This window comes from Pelodiscus sinensis, chromosome 29 (assembly GCF_052426305.1).
Source record: "Pelodiscus sinensis isolate ZL-2025 chromosome 29, ASM5242630v1, whole genome shotgun sequence".
In the NCBI taxonomy this organism is placed as follows: domain Eukaryota; kingdom Metazoa; phylum Chordata; order Testudines; family Trionychidae; genus Pelodiscus; species Pelodiscus sinensis.
Genome location: NC_143080.1, coordinates 6827339 through 6852316, shown reverse-complemented (window position 1 = coordinate 6852316; position 24978 = coordinate 6827339). Strand labels below are relative to the sequence as shown.

At 55.5% G+C, this 24978-nt stretch overlaps 1 protein-coding gene across 1 annotated transcript in view; it reads left to right on the top strand.

Moving 5' to 3' along the window:
• The first annotated feature begins 9189 nt into the window (after window positions 1–9189).
• Window positions 9190–24978, top strand: part of LOC102462477 (signal transducer and activator of transcription 5B) — a 72979-nt gene continuing 57190 nt past the window's right edge. Inside the window, exon 1 of the mRNA XM_089774067.1 lies at window positions 9190–9317. The gene's annotated coding sequence lies outside the window, so the exon portion shown is untranslated. The remainder of the gene's footprint in view (window positions 9318–24978) is intronic.

The following is a 24978-nucleotide window of genomic DNA, read 5'->3' as shown; positions in this document are numbered from 1 at the left end:
GAACTATTCTGGGGCAGTCGCTGGGCTGTGTGATGCGGGGGGGGGGGGGCCTTCGCTTGTGGGCCAGGCCCTCAGGGGTTGATTCACCCCCTCCTCCCTGGGATGAGATCTTCACGGCTGCCCTAGGGGTCAGGACAGAGGCAGGACTTATTACCTGATAAACCGCTGGTGTGGTGTGGTGTGGTGTGGTGTGTGGTGTGGTGTGGTGTGGTGTGTGTGTGTGTGTGTGTGGTGTGGTGTGTGTGTGTGTGTGTGGTGTGGTGTGGTGTGGTGTGGTGTGTGTGGGGGGGGGGGGGAATAATCGACACTGTGCCCATGGCAATCTGAATGTAGCGTCTCCATTACAGCGTGACGTCTCCCAGCTACACACACCATGCACTCGCTTGTTGCCAGGGCTACCCCACACATCACACGGCCAGGCCAACACCACAGTGGAGCATTTCACCGCCTGAGCCTAATGAGAGAGGCTTTACCAAGAGCCTGGTGGAAAACTCAGCCGCACCAGCCAAACCTCAAAAGAACCAGGGCTGTTAAAGGCCGTGCCAGAGCCTTCTCTCTGTCCCTGGAACAGGCATGGCAGCCCGATGTGCTTCCCTTTTCTGCCCTAACACATGCCCCTACAAAACTGATGTAGGAAAACTTTGCTGCTGCGCTCAGTCACAAATAAGAGCTCCCTGCGACAGCCTACCTCCTGGCCACGACCTCGCTCCCAACACCTCCAGCTCCTGTGCATGTGGGCTTTTCCATACATGAAATATTCATCCGTGCCTCTTCTACTTACAGGGAACGGTAGCTTTGCCGTTTCCCGCTCTGTTTGTTTTCTAAGCTCCGAGCCACAGAGGACAAGCCCTCCTTGGTCCTGTGACCAATGTTACAGGAGGCTGCCTGAACTCGTTTAGAGCAAACTGCTCCAATCTCCTTCCCCGCCCCCCCGGGGGTACACAAAATAGAGGCTTTGTGCAGAGCTGGAGAGTGCAAGCGATCGCTACCCTCACCACTGCGTCACCCCTGTTCCCAAAGTGTGAAAGCTCATAAAGCAACATTCAGCTACTGCATCACACCCCGCCGTTAGTACGCTAGCAAAGCAGCGCCCTGCAGCCCTACCGCTGGCTTGGAGAAGGGAGAGGCTCAGAGCGAGGCCTGCTCGGTCCACCTGCCGTGGCCCTGCACAAAACCACCTTACTGCCCCGCAATAAACAGAAGCCCCCGAGTGTTTACAGACAGACCTGGTCTGTCTCAGACTGCTCTTCTCTGGGGGGGACATAGCGTAACCCACACACCTAGGCTGTCTCTACACTGGGCCACTTATTCCGGAAAATCAGCCGCTTTTCCGGAATAAGCTGCGAGCTGTCTACACTGGCCCTTGAATTTCCGGAAAAGCAACAACGCTCTACTGTACAAAATCAGCCGCTATTCCAGAAAAGCTACGCTGCTCCCGCTCAGGCATAAGTCCTTATTCCGGAACACTGTTCCGGAAAAGGGCCAGTGTAGACAGCCCAGTAGTCTTTTCCGGAAAAAAGCCCCGATCATGAAAATGACGATCGAGGCTCTTTTCCGGAAAAGCGCGTCTACATTGGCCACAGACGCTTTTCTGGAAAAAGGGCTTTTCCGGAAAAGCAGCCTGCCAATGTAGACGCTCTTTTTCCGGAAATACTTATAACGAAAACTATTCTGTTTTAAGCTTTTCCGGAAATTCATGCCAGTGTAGACACAGCCCTAGGGTATGTCTACACTGGCGGCTTCTTGCGCAAGAATATCTTGCGCAAGGGTTCTTGTGCAAGAAGTCTTGCACAAGAAAACGTCCACACTGCCATGTGCGAGCTGTGCTTTTGCGCAAGAGCTCCCATGGCCGTGTGGATGCTCTCTTGCACAAGAAAGCTCTGAGGGCCATTTTAGCGATAGGGCTTTCTTGCGCAAGAAATCCCTGCTGAGCATCCACACTTCCCTCTTGCTCAAGAGCTCCTGTGCAAGAGGGCTTTCACCTGATAAAAAAGAGCCTAGCGCTTGTGCAAGAAGCCCTCTCTTACCACGCCGTACTGTAAATTTCCTTGCGCAAGAGCAGGCCGGCAGTGTGGACGCTCTGCAGATTCTTGCGCACGAAAGGCTGTACTTGTGCAAGAAGCTGCGAATGTAGACATAGCCCTAGTGTGGTTCACTGTCCCATGCAGTGGCACCTAGCCCACAGCAACAGATAAAACCAAGAGACCTCCTCAACATGAGCTGAGAGCCAGCTGGCTTTTAGCTCAAAGGGTAGAGGCTCCTATACTAAGCTTTAGACAGTGGTCTCCAACCTTTTTATACCAAGATCACTTTTTAAATGACAGACCAAGCCAAGATCTACTGCCCCGCCCCTTCCTTGAAGCCCCGCCCTCTCTATTCTTCTCCTCTCCATCACTTGCTATCCCCAATCGTTACACTGCTACTTTAAAAAAAAAATTCCCACCATTTCTCGCAGCTACTCACCTGTGCTGTTGCTCGGTGAGTAGCTGCTCCTCAAATGAAGAAATCTAATGTAAATGTACTGTGCAGGCGCGCAATTCAGAGAGGGCTCAAGAGCTACTCTTAGAGCCTCCGCGATCTACTGGTAGATCGCAATCTACTGGTTGGTGACCACGGCTTTAGAGGTCCCAGGTTCAAATGCACCTGTCCTGGTGGCAGTTACAATATCATCCCAAGGAGATCTCCCTGTTACAGCCTGCAACAGCTTCTTGATACAGGGGCCATTTGCCCCCATCAGCTGGTATCTGCCCAACATTTTTAAGTTGTAATCAACCCGTCACCAAGCTTAGTGTTGTACGGGCAGTGGTGAAAGTAACTTAACATTTCTTACTGGTCCTGTCCTATTGCAATCTGGGTCTCTGCCAGCTCTTTAAATAGCTCCCTGCTGGCTTTGCCACAGCTCTTTCCAGAGCTACACACGAGGGCACACCTGCTTACTTTCACTTCTGTGTCCAGGACACAAAATACAGACAGAGCGTGTGCCCCAAGGAGCTTGCAATTAAGCGTGATGGACACACACTAAGGCTATGTCTACACTACAAAGTTTTTTCAGAAAAACAGCTGTTTCCGAAAAAAACCTTCACTTACGTCCACGCTGCAATCGCATTCCTTTGAAAAAAAAATCGAAAGAGCAGAGTGGTTTTTTTCCCCGGCATTGGTAAACCTCTTTCTATGAGGAAGAAGCCTTTTTGTGAAAGAGCTCTTTTGCGAAAAGGCGTGTGTGATGGGGAAGAGGGAGTTTTTTCGAAAGAAGAGGAATGAGGAAAAAGCACAGGTGCCCTGGTGACCACTCTGTCCATAGTAATCCCAGCTTAAATGCGAGATAGCGTCTGTTCAGTGTGGACGCTATCTTTCGAAAAAGCAGATCGATTTTTCGATGCGCTTCGGCAGTGTGGATGCTCTCGTTCGGAAGAAGTTTCTTTGGAAGAGTCCAGAAAAGCTTCTTTTGAAAGACGCCTGCAGACAGGGGCATCCCGTGAGCATAGGCAGACTCGGCGGTCGCCTAGGGCGCTGCCTTCAACGGGGTGCCCGGGGCACCCAGTGATGATGTCACGGGGTGCCCGGGTGCCTGATGATTACATCACGGCCATTGACGGCCATGCAGGTGAGGGAGCCGACCGCGCCTTCCGCCTGGGGCATCAGCTGCCGCAGCCGGCCTCAAGCCGCTCCTGCCTGCAGTCTAGACATAGCCTAAGTGGGAGCAACCCTAACCCTAACCCTAACCCTAACCCTATACATCCTGGGGTGGGGAAGCACTGGGATGGGTTCCCTAGGGAGGGGGTGGAATCTCCATCCCTGGAGGTTTAAGTCCCGGCTTGACAAAGCCCTGGATGGGATGACTGAGTTGGGGTCAGTCCTGCTTATAGCAGGGGGTTGGAGCTGATGACTCCTGAGGTCTCTTCCAACCCTAGGGCTATGTCTACACTGGCGGGTCTTGCACAAGAACATCTTGCACAAGGGTTCTTGTGCAAGAACACGTCCACACGGTCATGTGCTTTTGCGCAAGAGCATCCATGGCAGTGTGGATGCTCTCTTGCGCAAGAAAACTCTGAGGGCCATTTTAGCTATAGGGCTTTCTTACGTAAGAAACCCCTGCCACGTGTCCACACTGCCTTCGTGCGCGAGAGCTGTTGCTCAAGAGGGCTTACACTTGTTAGAAAAGAGCATAGCTCTTGCGCAAGAATCCCTCTCTTACCACACTTTACTGTAAATCTTCTCGTGCAAAAGTGGGTGTGCTCTGCGGAAGAATGGCCAATCTTGCGCAAGAACCCACCAGTGTAGACAGCCCAGGAGTCTATGATTCTATGTGGCGAGCACACACACGCTTATGTTGAGTGGACATGAGCTACACATCTCGAGGAACGCCACTTACAGATATCTGTCTTTTATTTTTATTTCTACTTAGTTTTGATCCTCAGCCTTTTCTTTCCTTCTTCTCTTACCAGTAGCAAACAACTGCTGGCTTACTACCTGCCTTCTCCACTGCAGCACATCACCCCTGGGGCTCAGTCTGCCACCTGTGTGCATGCAGGGATACCCAAGAAAGCATGGAACATCGGAACTGCCAGGCCCATCGAGTCCAGCATTCTGTCTCTGACAATGGTCATCACCAAATATTTCAGAGGAAAGTATCAGTGTTGTCTTCAAGTCGTCATTGTCAAGTCCAAGTGGAGTCTCACGTCACTACAGTTCACATCTCAAGTCAAGTCTCGAGTCCCTAAAGTCACTTTCGAGTGAAGTCCCAAGTCGAGTCTCAAATCTTAATTTTAAAAATGTCAAGTCACGTATATACAAGCCATCAATATCGGCTTTTTCGGACAATTTTTTCACCAAGTCGATTTAACAAAATTAGCAAGTCTCAAGTCACAAACAATGAACCCGAGTCGAATCTCAGGTAGAGTCACCTCGGCGACTTAAGTTGGACTCGAGTTCAAGTCGTGAGACTTGCGTCAACAACTCTGGAAAGTATTGTGCTACAGCCTTTGCTAAGCGCCAGCTGGCTTTTAGCTCCTCCGGTAAACACTTGTACATTAAGCTCCAAGGGTTCCAGGTTCAATTCCGCCTGTTGGCATTATAACACTTATGCACTTACACCCCGACAGCAACTCCCCTGGTTCCTCCTGACCTGGGATGGTCCATTCTCTGGTTTGTCTGTCCCCTGTCCACCTTCCCTGATGTTCTTCTGATTTCAGTGACTGACACGGGCAGCGTGGGCGGAGAATCACAACCCCCCAGTGCTGTCCTAGCTGAATTTCTCACCCTCGTGGCTGCAGAGGGAAGGCTGCCGGCCACGACCCAAACGAGCAGAAAGGCTGAGACACCAGAGAACAAAGACAGAGAAATTCCCCTGGATGATTGCTTAACTATTTCAAGATTTGTAGGCCTGTGTCCTGGGGTCCCTCAGGGCAGGTGAGGCTGGGGGTAGACTGAGCAGTTCACACTGGGATTTCTGGGGTGCTGTCGAAGCTGCCTGGCTCTCTCTCTTAATGTCCCCCAGGGAAAAGGACACTGAATGCAGCATGGCACAGAGCCTTGCCCCTGGACTCTTGCAGCCCCCTCGACCAGCCAGGGAAAGGCAGGGGCTTAACCCAAGATGAGCCCGGGGGGAGCTTCCTGTTCCACCGCAGGCCCCCAGCGCCTGAACCAGCCCCGCACGGGTGGGCGGGCGGCCGCTCCAGCCCGTGCCAATGAACCAGGCTGACCCCTCTTCTGCCGTGTTTACCAGCCCGGCTTGCGCAAGAGCCGGCCTCTGAGGGGAAAGCGGCAGCCGGGGGGTTACCGTGGTAACCGCTGGCTCCCGTCAAAGAGGGAACAAATACATCAAACGTGTTAATTCACGACAACAGCCAGCCTTGTGCGTTCCCTGCCCGGGGCACAGAGCGTCCCAACCTGGGGCACAGGAGCGCAGTACGTATCCCTCCTGCGACGGGGGACTGTTACAAACCCAGGGGCCTGCAAGCCAAATTTAAGCCCCAGAAGCACCTGCAAGCGCCCCTTGATTTGATGGGACTAGAAATCAGGCCAGTGTTTCGGGCCCGTCTTTCGGTTCTCGGTGGGTTTCCTTTATGCATCAGCTGGTGCTGGTTACTACCTGCCATGGTCCCCGTTCTGCAGCTGCGTGAGGGAGTCTCCGTCTCCTCCTCTCTTGGTGGCTTCTTCCTGGAACCAAAGCGGAAACGTTTCATTGGGTTTGTGGATTTGTATCTGACAAAAATGCCGAAATGTTTTCCTCTTCACCCACCTTTTTTTCAGGTTTACATGGCCACACCGACCCCCTCCCCCCCATTTTTGTCTTCATGTTCAGCAGCCAAAATCTAAAACATTTTCAGCTGATCAGATGAGCAGTTTCAGTCAAACCTGTTGCCCAACCCTCTGAAATCCCTCTGGTTTATCGATTGCTGAACACTGAAAATGTTCTCGTTTTGCAGCAACTCCCCTCCCATCCCCATGTGTTGAAAACCGACATTGCCGGTGGAAATTCCTTTTTCAACAAATTAGCCCCTTTTCCATCGGCATGTTTTCTGGCCAGCTCTATTCCTCACCTCGGTGTGTGGGCCAGCTCTTTCTCACCCTGGCCAGGTTGTGCCCCGGCACCGCCGCCCATCTCCCATTCAGCTGCACCTGCCGTGGTCTGCTCTGGGGTCTGGTCCTGAGACTGCACGTAGGGCTTGGAGGAGCATTGAGTCCATGGTGGGGTGAAGAATGCACAGTGTGACAGGATGTGAGGGCACCTGCTCTTGATGAAATGACTTTGGAAGGCGATGAAGACAGCCAGACAAGTTAATTTCTTACGTGCTCTGGCCCTCCCTGTGCACAAGGCTCTGAACACAATGCAGGGACAGGGGATGGGCAGGAGTTCCAGGCCTGGGCGTGTGATCCCTCAACAGACATCAGCTTTTGTTCTGTCTGAAGTTCTTTTACTCCTTGTTTTCAGGCTGTGAAGGAAGCCAGTCGGGCTGTTGGATACGTCACTCGTTTATTTCTTCCTTGTCCCGGGGTGTAGACATGCTGTGCACGCACAGGCCCCGTGGCCTCCTGGGGCCAGTGGTGTGCCCAGCAAGGGGGCAGGCATCTCACAAAGGGTGTGAACACCATGCTACTCAGTGTGCAACCCTCTTGGGAGTTTGCTGTTTGGTTCATACATAGCGGGAGGCTATTGCACTGCAAGCAGGAGTGGTCTGGGACCAGGCAGCTTCTCTCATGGACCCCGGGAGTCCCCTCATTTCCGAACCCACATTCTATCTAGTTTGTAAATGGCTCTTTGCGGTTCTCCTGCCGGAATATAACCATGGATCTTGCTGCTGCTGCCACACTGGGGTTGAACCCGGGACCTCCAGCATGAGCTGCTACCACTAACAATCCCTGGCAGGTGCCGTAACACACGGGCAGGTGTGTGTCCCACGATCAGAGAGGGGGCACAGCTCTGAACCCAAACTGGCACCGGCAGGTTCTCATCCGCAGCTTCCTCCTGGTTGGTTCGGCTCAGATCAGCGTAAGGTTTATCTCCCCCTCCCGCAGCCGAGCGACCCGGTGCTTTGCGGAGCGAAGACGTGGCATGTAGAGCAAAGGATTAGACTGGCTGGAGTGCCAGCAATGCAGCAGGGCAGGTCTGACTGTCTCCCCCCTCCTCCTGCACTCAGCCCCTTCCCTCCCATGGGTGCGAGGCTGGTAGGACCAGTTTGGTTCCACCTTCAGATGAACCTTCTTTCTGATCATCCCCCCCACCACGCTCTAATAACACAAGGGCCTATTTCCAGTTGTAATTCACCATGTCTCAGCTCCCAGGGTACCCCACGAGCCCCTTTCTCCCCCCAGCTATCAGTCTGGTTTCTGTATTCACCAGTTGCCCATGGCCTTGGTACCTCCAGCTTTCAATGTAGCTTTCGGAACAACCAAGCCGATTTCAGTTTCCCCTGAAGGAATCTTCTGCCGCCAAATACATGGAATCTGGAAGCACCAGCTTACAGCTCCCCAACCTGATCTGGCATGTTCTTCCCCCCACACGCCTGGGCATCTCCTTTCTTTGGAGTGCCTGGTAAGAGCCAGGCACGCAGACACCCCTCTGGTGCACGCAGAGAGCCTGCATATTCCCTAGCACTCCAAGCACACTCCCATGGTCTCCCATGGTGCACGGTGCAGCCCTCTGTCCTTGTGCACACAACAAGCTGGTGGTGCATGCTCCACAGCTGTGCCAGTGCACTTTGTGCAATGAACCTGCGCGTGTTTGTTACGCTCCTGTGCTTGCCCGCAGCGTGCATGGGAGTCCCCGATACTGCACACCGCATCCTCCCTGTGCGCTACGAGGCAGGATCTGCGTTAGGTCTTTGTGAAGGTTGTTAAAAGGGAAGAACACAGCAAGGTGCAGAATCTGTTCCAGTCTCAGCTGATCTGTGGGATGGCAATGGCCCAGGAAACAGCTGCATTCACTTTGGCACAGCTGCTCCAAAGCCAGCCCGCAGCAGGGCTGAGAGTAGCCCGAGGGCCTGCGTGACGTGAGCTTGAGGGTCCCAGCTGAATCGGCCACCTCACAAGCACAGCACCACAACTGCTGAGGGTGACCCTCGGTCGCTGCCCATAGCACTTTGGATCCTAACTCACAAAGTTCTTTCCTGGGGTTCCGGACGAGGCGGTGCGTGAGTGACTACAGAAACAGTTGGTGACGTGTTTAATGAGAGGCAGATGCTGCAGGAAATGGCCTTTTCCCACGAGGTTCCAGCTGTGTAGGCCCGAGAGACAAGAGAGCAGGCTTGAGATCTGCCCTGTGGAAGTGACACACAGACTTTGCAAACTGGCGGGAAGCTCTGCCGGGCCAGGGCACAGGGAGTACAGCCCCTGAGATGGTCTCCGAGTTCTGGAGAATATTGGGGCAGGGGAGTATGGGAGAGGAGCATGGGAGTGCCCACATGAAAGCCACCATGCAGTTTACTGCGAAGGGCCCGTTCCAGGATTCCAAACAGCAGAGGCAGGTCTATGCTGTGCAGCCGGTTTGTCTGCAGCTCTGGAGGGACCTGGCCACACGTGAAACCATCTCAGAAACAGGACGTGAATGGTTAACCGGTGGGGGCTGGAGCAGCCCCTACCTGCCACAAGCAAGGGACTGCTCCAACCCGGGGGAAGCGGGGAAGGGCAGGGAGCAGCCTCTGTTTGTGGTTAACTAATTAAACAGGATTTTCCATCCCTACTCAGAAAGCAAGTTGCACTGGCAGCTGGACCATAGCTGGGCTGGAAAGTTGGCTGATTCTGCCCCTCTCAGTCTACGATTGTCTGAAACAGATTGGAGCGGTCCTGTCACACTGCAGGACAAGCATCTCTGGAAGGTGAGAGTTGCAGGAAGCTAAGGTGAGACCTGGGTCGGGATTTGGTGGTTGGGGCCCGTGTTCGGATTTGCCGGTGCCGACAATTTCCGAGACGTTTTCCCACGACGGCAGCCTATTTGGACGAGTGGGCATTTTGTAAGATCAGTCGCTGGGTTTCCACTAGTGTGTCTGTTGCCAGACTCTATTCATATCTGGACCGAAACTGGAAAATAGACGCCTTTGGATTTGGATCTGCCCCCGCATGCAACCCTTGTATGAAGAAGGGTCTATCGAGCCAGAAGCTGGGAGCTTCAATTCCTCTGTATTTGGCAGTGGTGTGAGCACTGCTGCTATCTTACTCTAGGAAGTAAGATCAGATTTAATGAAAGGGTGATTTTATCTTAGTCCAAAAGCCTACAAGGGTGTGGCCACAGCTGCACTGGGTCAGACTAGTGGCCATCTAGACCAGTGGCTTGTCCTCCAGCAGTGGTGAGTACCAGGTGGTTCAGCTGGAACGAATAGAAAAGGGCAATTTATTGAGTGATCCATCCCCTATCATCCGGTCCCAGGGACACCCAGAGCATGGATTGTGTCCCTGAGTATCTTGGGAAATAGCTATTGGATATGCCATGACCTTACCTCATGCTTTTATGAGCCCAGTTATAGTTTGTGCTGCCTGGCAGAGGGCCCAGGGTACATCGGGTCTGCAGGGGTGCTCTCCCCTGGGTGTAGGATCCACGTACTAGTTTACCCAAGAGTGTCATGGAAGGTCTCTGATGAGAGCCTGTGTTGTCCCAGTCATCAGAATTGCTGCAAGAGGCGTGCATGAAAATCCATGAGGAGTTCTGGATGTATAGTAACAAGGGTGTGCTCTGGGGCTGTGCGTTAAGGCATGTCCCCAAAAGGTGATCCCTTTGCTCAGGTCAGGCCGGGGCTGGCTTGAAGGGTTTCCACCATACAGTGTCCTGCTTGGTCAATGGTTCTTAGCACCCCCTCTCTGCCAATTGTTCCAGCACCCTTGGGCAGGGAGCAGAATGCTTCACTCACTCTGGCTGCTCATGTGCAGGTGGAGTGTTGGCTGGTTCATGGTGGGCAGCCCTTTACAGTCTGAGCAAAATGCTCATGAATCAGGGTGGCCAATTTGCTGCAAAACTGGACACTCCGGCAGGAGTGCCGGGATCTTCCCTGCCCCTGTCCACGTCTCTCCTCCCCCTCGCACCTCCTGCTCGGCTCAGGAAAGACTTGCTTGTGGAGCCAGAGCGGGGAGCTCAGGCTGGAGGTGGCCTTGGCTGAGTAGAGGCTGGCATAGGTAATGTCCTGGTGCCTCCTGCCACCAGACTTTGGGTGTCCAGTCAGTAGATCTGACCAGGCGCTGTCAGGTTTCTTTTTTGCCTGGAAAGTCCAGTTGAAAACTGGGAAACTGGCCACGCTCTCTACGATATAGTTTAGAGAGTTTGTGCATCGGTGTGTGTGAGTGTGTGTCCCCATTTGTCCATCCACGGGTCCATTTGTTCAAGAACTCCTCCTAAATGAAAGAGCGCGAGTGTGCGGCTTCGTCTTATCATAACTTAAAGCAAAGTCGGGGTTCGGTTGTGCCGGGACAATGGGATGTGCCTAGAATAGGACTGTTTCACATCAAACGGGAAAGGGAGGGGTGTGATAGTGGAGACAGTTATATTCAGGAATAATCACAGGGGGGCAAAAAGCACCCTAGCCCTGGGGAACAGCTGCTGGCTGGCAGCATGGCCCTCACTGCTCCAGGCCAGCCCTGACAGCCACCCTGGGTCAGCCTTGGGGTGAAGCTGGCAGGTGAGCTGCACACCCCCACGGGCTGCGCTGCCTTCCCTGCCTGAGGCCAGCCCTCCGTGTCCCCGGCTGAGCACCCCTGTCCCAGGCTGGCCTCAGGGAGAAGCTGGCGGGAGGCCTGCAATGCTCCCCCCACCCCCGCCCCGCCTTGGGCTAGCCCCAGCTCATACCGGGTAAGTCTCCTAGTAATCAATACATTGCAGGAAAAAACACAAACAACTGGCTGAGCCGGGGACCTCCTGGGATGCAAATGAACCCCCCAAATGACATGGGGGTTTGCGAAAGGAGCGTGTCCGGCCCACCGGCCTGGCTGAAAGACACTGCGAAGGCCTGCGGGTGAGCAGGGCCTGCGGGGGCTAGTTAAGATGGGGCTCGAGGACACACGCTGTGATTTAGATTTACCTGTGACCCTTGGTTTCCAGCTTTCGAGTCTCTGTCCTCTGTGCAATGATCTTAACCCTGCTTTCTCTAGAAACAAAGCTACGTGCTGCAAGCCCAGCGGAGCTGAGGTCTAGGTGGCACTAGCAAGCTATGGGGTAACGGTTCCTTCGGGAGCAGAGGGCCTGTGAGCATCCAGCAGATGAGGGGTGGACACTGAGGGGGTGCTGGGAGGAGACTGGCATGAGGGATAGCAGTGCCCGTGTGGGCAGGGAGGGGAGGGTGTGGCTGGGCGTGCCATGGAACCGGCCCCTGGTGGGCACAGACCAGGCTCCCTCACACTAAGGGCAGGTGGTAGCCAAGGGTCTCACAGCCCTGCGCCCCCTGGGAAGCATTTTGTCCTCCCCCAGCAATGGGGCTCACATAGGGTTACCAGGTAGACCCCCCCCAAAATACCGGACACACTTGATCATGGGCGGGGGGGGAAGGACCAGCTGGGAGAGGGGCGGGGCTGGCCAGGAGGAAGGGGGTGGAAGGTGGGGCTGGTGGGAGGGGGGGTCGGGAGGATGGAGGGCGGGAGACGGGGCTTGCGGGGGCGAGGGAGGGGGCCATGGGGCTGGCCAGGAGGAAGGGGGCTGCAGGGCTGGCTGGAAGGAAGGGGGGCGGGAGGCGGGGTTGGCAGGGGCGGTTGGGGGCCGCAGGGCTGGCCGGGAGGAAGGGGGGGGTGGGAGACGGGACTGGCGGGGGCGAGAGAGGGGGCTGCGGGGCTGGCCAGGAGGAAGGGGGGCGGGAGGCAGAGCTGGCAGGGGCGAAGGAGAAGGCCGCGGGGCTGGCTGGGAGGAAGGGGGGGGGGGTGGGAGGCGGGACTGGGGCTGGGGGGGGTTTGGGGGCCGTGGGGCTGGCCGGGAGGAAGGGAGGTGGGAGGCGGGGCTGGCGGGGGGTTTGGGGGCCGTGGGGCTGGCCGGGAGGAAGGGGGGCGGGAGGTGGGGCTGGCAGGGGCGGGTTGGGGGCCGCGGGGCTGTCCAGGAGGAAGGGGGGTGGGAAGCAGAGCTGGGAGGGATTGGGGGCCGGGGGGGCTGGGCGGGAAGCAGAGCTGGTAGGGGTGAGTGCAGCTACTGGCCGCAGCCGGAGTCCAACAGGCCGCGCCCCCGGCAGGCACTCCCTCTAGTTGCTAGTAGAAGCCGGGCGGAGGCGGGGGAGTGGCTGGGAGCCGCTCTCCCCACCTGGCTTCTGCACCAACCAGAGGATCCCAGCTGGGAGGTGGGGCGGCGTTTGGCGCTGGGAGCCTCTGGTCGTGTGCAGAAGCCGGGCGGGGGGAGTGGCTGGGAGTTCCAGCCCCTGCCCTCGCCCTGCCCTGCCCCGCCCCACCCGGCTTTTGCACACGACCACAGGGCTCCCAGCGCCAATCGCGGCCCCGCCTCCCAGTCGCTCTCCCGCCCCCGCCAGGCTTCCGTCTGGCGCCCAGCCAGGAATTCACAAAATACTGGACATTGCACATTGCACGTGTCCGGTATTTTCTGAATTTTTCTACCGGACAGAAGGCGTAAATATCGACCTGTCCGGTAGAAAACTGGACACCTGGCAACCGTAGGCTCACCCCCTCCAGAGCACCCCCTCCACCAGGCCAGAAAAACTCCCTGGCCCAGTTGTGCCACAACAGCTGCCTGCAGCCAGGCCCGGCGTTGCAGATATCAAGCAGGGCAATTGGCTGGGACCTCACGCCACACAGGGGCCCTGCAAAGCTAAGCGGCTCTGGATTTGGTTCCCGTGTGGGCGGAGCTTTGGCTTTCTGCCGTTTGGCCGAGCGAGTCTAACACCAGCCCTGCTTGGCAGACCCGCTGAAACCTTCCCATGGCCTCCCAGCATGGTCCCAGCCCCCTGGTTGGGAACTGCTGAATTGCCACAAGATTTCTGGCCTGTGTTCTGCAGGGGGCGGTCCGAGAACCCTGTTTTCTTCTGGCTCAAGTTAGCCAAAAGCAGAGAGCTGGGCCTGGGCTGGCAGGGGTCCGAGCAGAACCTCCATCTCCTCCTGAAACCCAAACGGCTCTGGAGACGGTGCGGTGACAACACCAGCTGGCCGTGCTGGGTCCCGCGGCCAGAGCCAAGGGAGCTTGGGGCAGAGAAGAGCCCTGCGTGGTGTAAGGATCCCTGTGGAGATATGACAGGCTGCAGGCAAGGGGGGAAGGGAGATAAGCGAGAAGGAGCCGCATCACCCCGCCTTGTTTCCTCTGAAACATCTGTCTCTCATCTCCTGGCGAAATAGGTGCCTCCAGCCCTGAAGGGTAATTAAGACTCCTCAAATACCATGTAATTAGAGGGGGAAGGTGGGCATGAAAGCCTCAAGCTCACACTCCAAATGCAGGAGCCAGAGAGACAATTTTCTAGGAAATCAATTACAAAGCCCACGCATCCTCCCCGGCCCAGACACGCCGCACCGCCTCATGTCCTAGGGAGCTCAGCACAGCCCACAGCGCGCAGGCCCAGGTCTGGACACGGCTCCAGAGGGCCACCGGGTACCCTGCCGGGCGCTTGTTGAGTATTGCCAAAGAATCCTGCAAAAGCGAAGCTCCCCTGTAACGGCTGTAGAAGGTGCCGGTCACTTTGCAGTTCTAGGCCGGGTTCTGCAAAGGTTGCTTGGAGATATCCACCTTTTCAAAGCTGCCCTTTGCGGTTTAACAATTCCCTTTTCCTGCCAACCTGTTACCCAACAACTGCCTCTGTGGCCCCCAGAACTCGAGTGCCCCGCTGTTGCCAGGACAAACCTGCGTTCCATTAAAAGCTGCGACTGCAAAGTGTAATGAAAAACTCTCGTTAGCGTGACAGGCTAGTACAGTGCAGTCATTCCAACCACGGCGAAGGGGCATTACAGGGACTCGCAGGCAGAGGGGTGAGCTAGCGGGAGGTCAGGAAATCCACAGACTTCTTTGGCATATTACCCCGGCACCTCCCCCATCTGCAGCTGGGCTGGAGCTCCGCGGGGCAAGCCACAGGATGTTGCCAACGCAAGCAAGATGGTGGCGCTTCCTTAACTCAACATGGCAAGGCAGGCTGCTCCTTTGGCACAGCAACCTGCGGCACAGCGCTCACACCCATATGGCCCCGATCCAGATGTCCTGGTGGTGTTATTGCAGCAGCTCCCCCGAGGAAATCATGCTGTGTGTGCTGCACCTTGTACCGGGAGGGGGCGTGTCCTGGGATGAGCCAGGACACAATGTACTAGATCAGTGGTCCCCAAACTGGGGGGCGCACCCCCATCAGAGGGTGCAGAGGAACTTTGGGGGGTTGGGGAGAGAGCACCACCCATCCCCACTCTGCTCTGGCCACAGGTCCAACCCTGGCCTCGGCCACTGCTGCCCAGCTCTGCTCCCGGCTATGGCTCGGCTCCGGGATGTGGCTCCCAGCTTCTGGCACCAACCATGGGCCTATTCCCAGCCACAGCCCACAGCTCCTGGCTCCAGCTGCTCCCAACCATAACTCCTGGCTCCAACCACAGCCCCACCACCAGCCTCTGAAGTTCCAGGTACAGGGGGTGGGGAGCAGAGCGGGCTGAGGCCAAAAAAGTTTGGGGACCTCTGATCTAGACACGAGTAAGAGGAGTCTTCTCCAGAGAAGCTGGGAAGAATTCTACTGTGGCAGCCGGCAATCGAAGGCCGGTGACTTTCAGGCTCCAGCTTGGGAAAATATTGAGAGAAGCTTGCAGGTGCAAAGAGTCAGTGAGTGTATGTGTGTCTGTCTGTGGTTACACAGTTTGCTCAGCTCAAATAACAAAGGGGGAAAGCCCAGCCATACATCCTGTGGCCCTGGCCGTTATCTCTGCTCCAAGGAATATCCCCCGACCAAACGCCAGCCTCACACGCAGCTGCCTCCCACTGCAGCAGGCAAGACCTTTAGACCCTGAGCTGGGGTTAATCAGTACAGCTTCGCTGACTTCAAGAGGGCTGTGCCAATTATGCCCGATGAGGGTCTGGCCCACGGGGCATGATCGCAAAGAGTCGCCGTCCTCTCTGGTTCATCTCCGTCCACCCCAACACTTCCACCCTCCATGACACGTTCATGCTTTGTGGCCAGTTTTCTGGCTTGGGGGTTTTCTTTCTCCTTTTTACGTTCCCCTCATTTCCCCCTGGAACCAGAGATGGAAAAGTGAGTGAAAGTGGGGAAAACTCACTTTTCACCCCGACGGATTATTTCCCAACTTCCCCCAGAGTTTGGCCGGTGCTGGCTGTTATAAGAGAGCGGTTGGCCAAAGGACTTCTCAACCGGACGTGTTGTCCCTGACGTGTAGATGTTACAATGACCTTGGCTTTCTCAGCTAGCTTAGTCACTGACCAAGTGGCACTGCTGGGAGGTCATGTGGGTTTTGTATTGGGAAGAAGGGTTGGTTGCTTGGTGTGACATGCTGGCGTGTGAGTTTCCTTCCTACCTCTGGAGACAGAGTTGAGTTGAGTTTTCTGTTGACTTCTCTGGTGGAAACGGATGGAATCGGCGTTTCCAGCCATTCCCGTGAGCTGAGAATAACCCCAGAATCAGGGAAGAAGAGGCGGAAGGGCCCAACGAATCGACAGCTGTCAGCTCTGCCATGCCTGCCCGAGACTCCTTGGCTACGTCTACACTGGCCCCTTTTCCGAAAGGGGCATGCTAATTTCACAGGTTGTAATAGGGAAATCCGCGGGGGATTTAAATATCCCCCGCGGCATTTAAATAAAAATGTCCGCCGCTTTTTTCCGGCTTTTAGAAAAGCCGGAAAAGAGCGTCTACACTGGCCCCGATCCTCCGGAAAAAAGCCCTTTTCCGGAGGATCTCTTATTCCTACTTCAAAGAGATCCTCCGGAAAAGGGCTTTTTTCCGGAGGATCGGGGCCAGTGTAGACGCTCTTTTCCGGCTTTTCTAAAAGCCGGAAAAAAGCGGCGGACATTTTTATTTAAATGCCGCGGGGGATATTTAAATCCCCCACGGATTTCCCTATTACGACCTGTCAAATTAGCATGCCCCTTTCGGAAAAGGGGCCAGTGTAGACGTAGCCCTTGGGAACTCCAGCATGTGAACAAAATCCTCATTTCTCAAGGTTGGGCCGGGCTTTTCTGTGGGAGTTCAGGGGAGCTCTGGGTGCCCTCAGGGCCACCTGCCTTGTGATGCTCAGCCACCCACCCTGCTGCTGTTTCTTTCTTGGAAAAGGAAAATAAATCAGAACAAGCACCCGTCCAAAGGGGGAGAGAATGTTTGGGACGTTGCCCAGAGCTGCTGCAGGAGGGGATGGAAATTGGACCAGCAGGAGAGCTGGGCAGATTCCCTTGGCCAGCCGGCAGGCTCTTGCTGGAACTGGCCGACTCTGGGGTGAGGCTGCTTCTGCTCTCCCCTTATTACTGGCTGCCCATGGACATCTTGTTTAGAGTGCGGAGAGTCAATAGAAAGATGTTGATGTTAACGGGGTCACTAACACGCAGGTCGAGGTGTTGTCACAGGGAAGGCCGGGTGCATGTTTTGGCTGCTGTTCATCTATGTACCCCAAGCAGGACTCAGCTCGCCCCTAAACCCATGTCTTAACCTGCCCACGGTGCCTAGACTCCACAATGAGGGGCACAGGGGGAGTTACCGGGCAGAGCCGGCTTCCAATGAAGTCTGGGAAGAGCTCTCAACCCAGACCCACCAGCACCACTGTGTTCCTGGCTGGGTTACAAAAAGAAGCTCTTCCCTGATGGGCCATCAAAGCCAGATCTGCCCCCAGCACCAGCTCCATTTGACCTGCCAGTGTGGCCGGCATTGGAGAGTAACGTGAACAAGGCTCTGACCCATGTTTACGTTTATGCTGCCAAAGCAGCTGTGTTCTTAACGGGGAGCAAACCCTGGCTAATTAGCAGGGGGTGGGGAGCATGGCACCTCATATTAACTCGCTTTAGACGCACCAGTTCTACCCAGGTGCCCTGCAGGGCTGCTGGGTCCACTACTGTTTTAACCCCGGTTAGCTAACTCCAGTTAGGAAGATGTCTGATTCTGCAGTGTAGACATACTCCTCGGTGCCAAATGGCTTCTGGTGCTAGCTGGGAGCCGGAAAAGCAGGCGGCACGAGTTCACCAGCCCTTGGCGTTAGTTCTCTGCAGGCTGCTCTGCAGATGTCGCCCACGCTGGGTGGGCACAAGGGGTGAGAGGCAAAGCAGTGGCTTGCAGCAGCCCCCTGCAGCTGGTGTGCTGCACAGGGAGCAGCGTTCTCGAGGGCGCCGGCCGTGTGACATGCAGCCCTCTGGCTCTCCGGCGCTGCTTTGAACCCACTGAAAATCAGTCGAGTTTGGTGTGTCAGACTGGAGCTGCCAGTCTGGTTCTTTGTGCATGGGAGTCCCGGGGGCACCATGGTCCTAGAAACCAGCCTTCTTGGGGCTAGGGACTTAGCTCCATTCTCCTTCGGAAAGGGGGTAGGGGCTGTGTGAGGGTGGGGAGCCAGCCTGGCTCTGGGCACGTTGCCTGCTAAAGGCCAATGACTCTGCCAATTGAGTGTCAGCACTGAGCAGGCAGGGAGCCCGGTGGCTGATCTGGGAGCACCCTGGCTTGGGTTATCCTCTTGAATACTGTGTACAGACGTGGTCTCCTCACCTCAAAAAAGATATTTTGGCCTTGGAAAGGGTTCAGAAAAGGGCAACTAAAATGATTAGGCTTTTGGAAAGGGTCCCATATGAGGAGAGGCTAAAGCGACAGGGACTTTTCAGTTTAGAAAAGAGGAGACTGAGGGGGGATATGATAGAGGTCTATAAAATCATGAGTGGTGTGGAGAGGGCTGATAAAGAAAAGTTATTTATTAGTTCCCTAAATAGAAGAACTAGAGGACACCAAATGAAATTAATGGGTAGCAGGTTTAAAACTAATAAAAGAAAGTTCTTCTTCACACAGTGTGTAGTCAACCTGTGGAACTCCTTGCCAGAGGAGGCTGTGAAGGCTAGGACTATCATAGAGTTTAAAGAGAAGCTAGATAATTTCATGGAGGTTAGGTCCATAAAAGGCTATTAGCCAGGGGATAAAATGGTGTCCTTGGCCTCTGTTTGTCAGAGGCTGGAGAGGGATGGCAGGAGACAAATTGCTTGATCATTGTCTTTGGTCCACCCTCTCTGGGGCTCCAGGTGCTGGCCACTGCTGGCAGACAGGATACTGGGCTAGATGGACCTTTGGTCTGACCCAGTATGGCCGTTCTTATGACAAAGTCCAATGCCCAGGGGCAGGGTGGCTACTGCTTGTGCCCCTGGAAAGGACAAAAGTAGTGCTGGGGTGGCTGAGAAGGGGCCGGCTGCAGCCCCACCTTGTGTTCCCAGAGTTTGGAGGTAGATGGAGGGTGGCTGAAGGGGAAGTTCCCCTTGGCCCACCTGGTAATCATTCTCTCTGCGGGGGCCCAGGTGCAGGCTGGCCCTGCCCGTTGAGCGGCTACGGGGCAGAAGGTCAGACAGGGAGCCCGCGGCACCTTTCTGAGACATTCCTCAAGCCGGTGGGCTGGGCTGGGCCCTGCAGCGTGGGAAGAGATGTTTGCAGACGGTCAGGCCGTGGTTAATAGGCCTGAGGCATGCCAGACACGGGGATGGGGGATGGGTGCTGTCTGGGCTGCCATGTGTGATCCAAGTTGGGATGTAAAATCCTGTTTAACTGGATAATCGGTTAAAGGGGAGGATGGGTGGCGGGGGGGTGAAAGGGGGCTGGAGGATGGGCGGGGGAGGGGCTGCTCCACCCTACGGCTGTGGCTCCCGTTCCACTTGGGCTGAGACCCAGTAGCCCCACGTGGGGGCCGGTGGGACTGGAGCAGCCCTCCACCCGCAGCAGGCCGTGAGCAGGGGGCTGCCCGGTTACCCATTCACATCCCCAGCCCCAGGCGCCTGATGTTGGCAAGCGAGGAGAGCACACAGCTACAAGCGTGTCCTCGGGGACTTGCCTAGACACACCCCGACAGGCCTATCTCTCCTGCCACCGCCCCCTTCCCGATATTTCACCAAAGGGGCTGGGGAGGGCTCGGCCGAAAGATGAGAACTCGCTGGCTGCCAGGCCTGCTGTCTTTTCGAGGGTAAGAACTGTCCTTTTGGGGGGAAACAAAGACAGCAGCGATGAGCAGCAGCTGTTACAGTTGCTGTTGGTGAAGTCTGAACCCCTTTCCTAACAGAGGAAACAAGCCGAGGAGCGACAGGATGGGGGAGAGCTGGCTGGGTCTGGTCATTTCTTTTACTGGCTCAACTTCTGTTGGTGAAACAAAAACAAGCTTTCGAATTCCCGGCACTTCTTTGTGTGTCCCAGCTGTTAACGATGGGACAGATCGTTAAACATAAGGGGTTACATGTTGCAAGAAACCACTTCCTGTGAAGTGGACAATTAATAGTTCTGCACTCCTGGGTCAAAGGAGAGTAGGTCAGTTACTAGTTGTTATAATGAGCTGTAAAACCAGCCATTTTAGCGTCTAGCAGAGTTATGAATTTGAGTCCTTGGGCTCATCTTTTGAAGGTGTTGCGTGGTTTTCCTCTGAAGATGAGGACTGATGGATTGCTTCAGGAGTGATCGCTTTGGGAGGTGTGTTTAGCTACAGGTGAGGGGGAGTTTTTTCTTGTATCATTTCTCTGGGAGTTCATTCATGAGTATAGCAATTGTTTGGCTTCACCTACGCAGACCTTTCACTGAGTGGGGAACACCACAGCTGCTTTTGTGGAAAAACTTGCCAGCTGTCTACACTGGCCGCTTGAATTTCCGCAAGACCGCTGACGATCTCATGTAAGATTGTCAGTGTTCTTGTGGAAATACTGTGCTGCTCCCGTTTGGGCAAAAGCCCTCTTGCGCAAATCATTTGCGCAAAGGGGCCAGTGTAGACAGCACAGTATTGTTTTGTGCAAAAAAGCCCTGATGGCGAAAATGGCGATCGGGGCTTTCTTGTGCAAAACCGTGTCTAGATTGGCATGGACGCTTTTCTGCAAAAAGTGCTTTTGCGGAAAAGCGTCTGTGCCAATCTAGACGCTCTTTTCCGCAAATGCTTTTAACGGAAACACTTTTCCGTTAAAAGCATTTGCGGAAAATCATGCCAGTCTAGACGTAGCCCACATGTTGTGACGGGCAGGTATAGGACCCATGGATCTGGAGAGGTGTGTTGTGGAGGGTGTTGAGCATCGGAGCAGTGGAAATACGTCTGGAGGACTTGCATTTCTTGCTCTGGGAGGGTCGGATGCTGCTTTGCGTTGGTGCGTCCTGCTCTGGGGGCAGCTTGCTGCAGGTGGTGAGTGTGGTGAAGTGGGGGTGGTTTGAAGGCCAGAAGAAAGGGCTCAGGAAAGATTTCTTTCAGGATGTTGACCCATTCGAGTGTGGGTCCATCAATGGCTATTAGCCAGCATGGGTGAGAATGGTGTCCGTAGCCTCGGCTTGTCATAGGATGGGAATGGGGGACAGGAGAGGGATCGCTTGATGATTCCTGTTCTGGTCACTCCCTCGGGAGCATCTGGTATTGGCCACAGTAGGTAGACAGGACCCTGGGCGAGATGGACCTTTGGTCCGACCCAGTCTGACCGTTCTTATGGAACCCCAGAACCCACTTGCTCTCTTCCACGTCCCTGCCACCAGTGCCACGGCGTGGCTGTTCTGTAGCTTGGCTACCTTCACCTTGGTGCGTGGGACTGCAGGCTGGATTAGGCCCTGTCTAGATAACTCAGCAGGGGATAGCAAAGGCAAGATGGCGCTCCCTCCGTAACCAATTCCCTGCAGATACCGGCGGCGGGGGAGGGAAGGAAGGCATGAGATGAGCTTGGCATTGTAACTGGCCCTGAAGATCTCTTGGGCTTTGTGCTCAGCCTGTCTCCCCGTTTCTGCTTTTGCCATGAACTATCCCTCCCTAAATGGCTTGGGCCTTCCACAGAGGCAGAGCAAGAGCTCCCAAAATGGGTGTCCCTTCACGTGGCAGCCTGAAGCAAATGCTGAAGCCTGTTAGGTTGCTCTCCTCCATGTGGACAGTGGCACATTGGAAATGGGGGACCCAGTCTGTCAGCTGCTGAGATCCCCCCACCTCCAAGGTTTCTTGCTTCTTGGGCATTGGCAGATCATAGATTCCTAAGGTTGGAAGAGACCTCAGGAGGTCGCCGCGTCCAACCCCCTGCCCAAAGCAGGACCAAGTCCAACTCAATCATCCCAGCCAGGGCTTGGTCAAGCCGGGACTTAAAAACCTCTAGGGGTGGAGATTCCACCCCCTCCCCAGGGAGCCCATCCCAGTGCTTCACCCCCCTCCTAGGGAAATAGCTCTTCCTAATATCCAACCTAGATGACACCCCCATGGGCTGTTCCATGTTATAAGGCGACCAGCGCAGGGGTCTAGAACAGGCGTCCCATTCTGTGCTCATTCCATGGGCTGTGTCTGGTCTTGTAAGTTTATTGGTGCAACGTGTTGCTGTTCAGGGAACCAGCCGGTGTTGTCTGTTTAAAATCACATGTTGTTTAATACAGATTAAGCCTCTAATGCACCTGATCTGAGCGCTTGTGTCTATGCCGGGGAAACCAGCTAAGGGATTGGGGAACCCCTCCGACCTGGCCTTTGCTGACACTCGGAAAGCCTTCCAACCATTGGCAAGGAGATGTGGCAGCTTTTCCCTAGTGCTGGCAATAACTGGGCAGCTGGTCGTTTGCCCTCCCAATGTCTATTTCATTTCATGGCTGTGAAGCAAACACCAGCCTCGTTTTGTCTCCGTTAGGGTCCCTTCTCCCCGGATGTTTTGTATCCACATGTCTTCCTCCAGGTGCCACAGTCATAAGGTGCCAAAGCCCAGAGGCCATGCTGCTTCTGTGGAGGGGGGTCCCATCGTGATCTTGTGGACTAACTCAGCTGATCCCTGGGTCCAGGCATGCTGAGGATAGACGCGGGCTTTCGTTAGCTGTTCCCCCAGCAGGGCTAGTCTAGCAGGGGCCCGATGGCTTGCGTTACGCTGGCCACACGTCTTGAATTTTCCGGGACTGTCCTGAATTTAAATCCTCTGTCCCGGTGCCCCATCAAGTAGTGAAATGTCCCAGAAAGCCCTGCTGGAGATTTCACTCCTTGATGGAATCACCAGCTTGCAAGGAAGAAGCAACCAAGGGGCAACAGCCTCCTCCCCCCGCCCAGCAAGCCTAGGAAGCTCCATTGGAGCTTTGCCAGCGGGCAGCCGGGTCGACTTCTGGTGGCGTGTGGTTTCCAGCCACCATGCTACACACTGCCCCACCACCGTGCGGCTCTCTCCCCCCACTGCCTCATGGGGCCCCTGGGCTGGCCATGCCGATGCTGCCTCCTCCTCTGGACCGCTTGGTCTTTGTGACAGTGGCCGCCACTGCCAAGGGGCTGGAGGGGGGGGGACGGGCAGGTCCAAGGCAAAACCCAGCAGAGCCGCTGCTGGACCTCTGCACCTTGGAGCTGCTGCCTCAGACCTGGCAGGGGCTGCGTGGAGCCTGGCTGAGGCGCTGCAGGGTGGGATGTGCTGAGGCTTGGCAGGTGCAATGAGCCTGGTCTGGCGGGGAAGGTCGGGGTTTCTTCGCCACTCTGTGCCCTCCGAGCAGGGAGCTGGTGCTAATCCCTGCTGTGTGGTGGGGGGGGAGGGCGAGCTCCCTTCCCACCCCGCTGGGGGAGCAGTAGCATGCTGTGCAGAGGCTTTCCCTTCTTCAACAGGGCGCAAAGCATCCCCCCCGATGCCCAGACCCCCATACTCCAATCCTCCTCACTCATTTCCCTCCCCTTGCCAAGACCCCGCTTGCTCCAACACCCTCCCTTGGTCCTGCACCTTCCCTCCTGGCCAGACACCCTCCTCCAGCCCCCTTCTGCACCCTACCTCCTGGCCACACACCCTACCCGCAGCCTGCTTCTGCACCCTGCCTCCCACCCAGAACTCGCAACCTCTCCCCCTTCTGCACCCCATCTTCCGCCCAGATCTCACACACTGGCAGCCCTGCCCTTCACACCGAACCCTTCAATTTTGTCCCCACGCTAGAACCTAAGGGGGTCCATAAAATCCACTAACTCTGGAACCCCAGAAAAGTAAATCTGGCCTATAGGAAGCCCTGAACCTCAGTTCTCCGTCTCTTCCCCTCACTCCGTGGGACTGGAGCTCCAGAGGAGTGAGGTGTCAGTTTTAGGGGTCACATCAGTGAGAGTCGGGGGGGTTTTGGAGTTTTTTTGCTTCTCACTTGTGTGGTCCCCAACTGATTTTTCTGTGGGTCAATGGCCCCCCAACCCCAAAAGGCTCCCCACCCCTGTCATAAACAAAGGACACATTGAAACCTTTTGTGTTGGACATACATTTAATATTTTAGTTTATTTAAAATGAAGTTTGATAAACTAACATGAGAAAGTTAAAATGCTTAATTTGTTTAATAATTTAAACCATTCTCCCTTAGCTGCAGCACTAGCAAAATGGCTCGGGTGTAATTATGTAATTAACGGTGAGTTTCCATTAGCAATGGTTTACATTATAGGGGCCCAGGAAGGTGGTTCACAGGCCAAAAAGTTTGCGAACCACTGAAATAGAGGCACCCCCGGCCTCTCCCCCCCAGTTAATGCAATGCAAGTTGGGTTAATGCAATTGCAGCACAGTTGCATGAGGGGGTTCTGTGGGGCCCAAACCCATACCTATAGGTAGAAGACAGTGGGAGGAGTTCTTAGAGGGAGTCACATGACACCCTTTAATTCAGGTCATATGTCCATCTTGACCCTGGGAATTCTACCTCCAGGGGTGGGACTTCTTGTGGCAAGTGGGTGTGGCTAACGGGGATCAGGGGGCGTGGCTATCGTGTCCCTAATTTTGGTTCAGAAAATATGGTCACCATACTTATCATGCACAGCATCTTCCCTCCCTTCCCTCCAGTGGATTTCCTGGCAGGTGCCAGTGGGGCTGTGTGTGAGGCAAAGGTCTGGTCCCGGGAGTGTGGGTCTCCGTGGATGGGTCTTGGAAGCTCACTTGAGCAGAGTTCTCAGGCTGGTGCAGCCCTGGCTGGTAACGAAAGTGAAAGCCCAGCAAATCCCATGTGGCCAGCAAGCGCGCTGAAGCAGAAGCAAACACACTGAGTATTGCTTCCTGTCGCGGAAGGCACTGGCCACAGGAATCCAGAAACTGCTCAGCAAATGCTGCCTCCTCTGCACCACAGGCTGTAGGTGACCCCATGGCTTGGAGAGGCATGCGCCCCCCCCCACCTTGCCCACCAGAGCCCGAGCTTCCCCCCCCCCACACACACATACTTTGGCCACTGTGGGCCCCTGCCCAGCCTTCCCTCCCCCATGTGGCTGCAGGTCCTGGCACCCTCCTTGCCCCATGGTAGTGTCCCCAGCCACTCCTGGCCCTGGAGGCCTGAGAAGCTGGGGGGCCACATGGCCACAGCCTGCCCCAGCCCCGGAGAACCAGTGGGAGTCTCCCGTGGCCCTGGAGAGCCGGCAAGCGACAAGGCTGCAGCCTCCCCCAGCCAGGGCGCTCTGAGAGCTGCCGGGCAGCGCAGCCACTGCTTGCCCCTGCCCCAGTTCTGAAGGTCTGGCCAACAGGCATGGCCCAGGCAT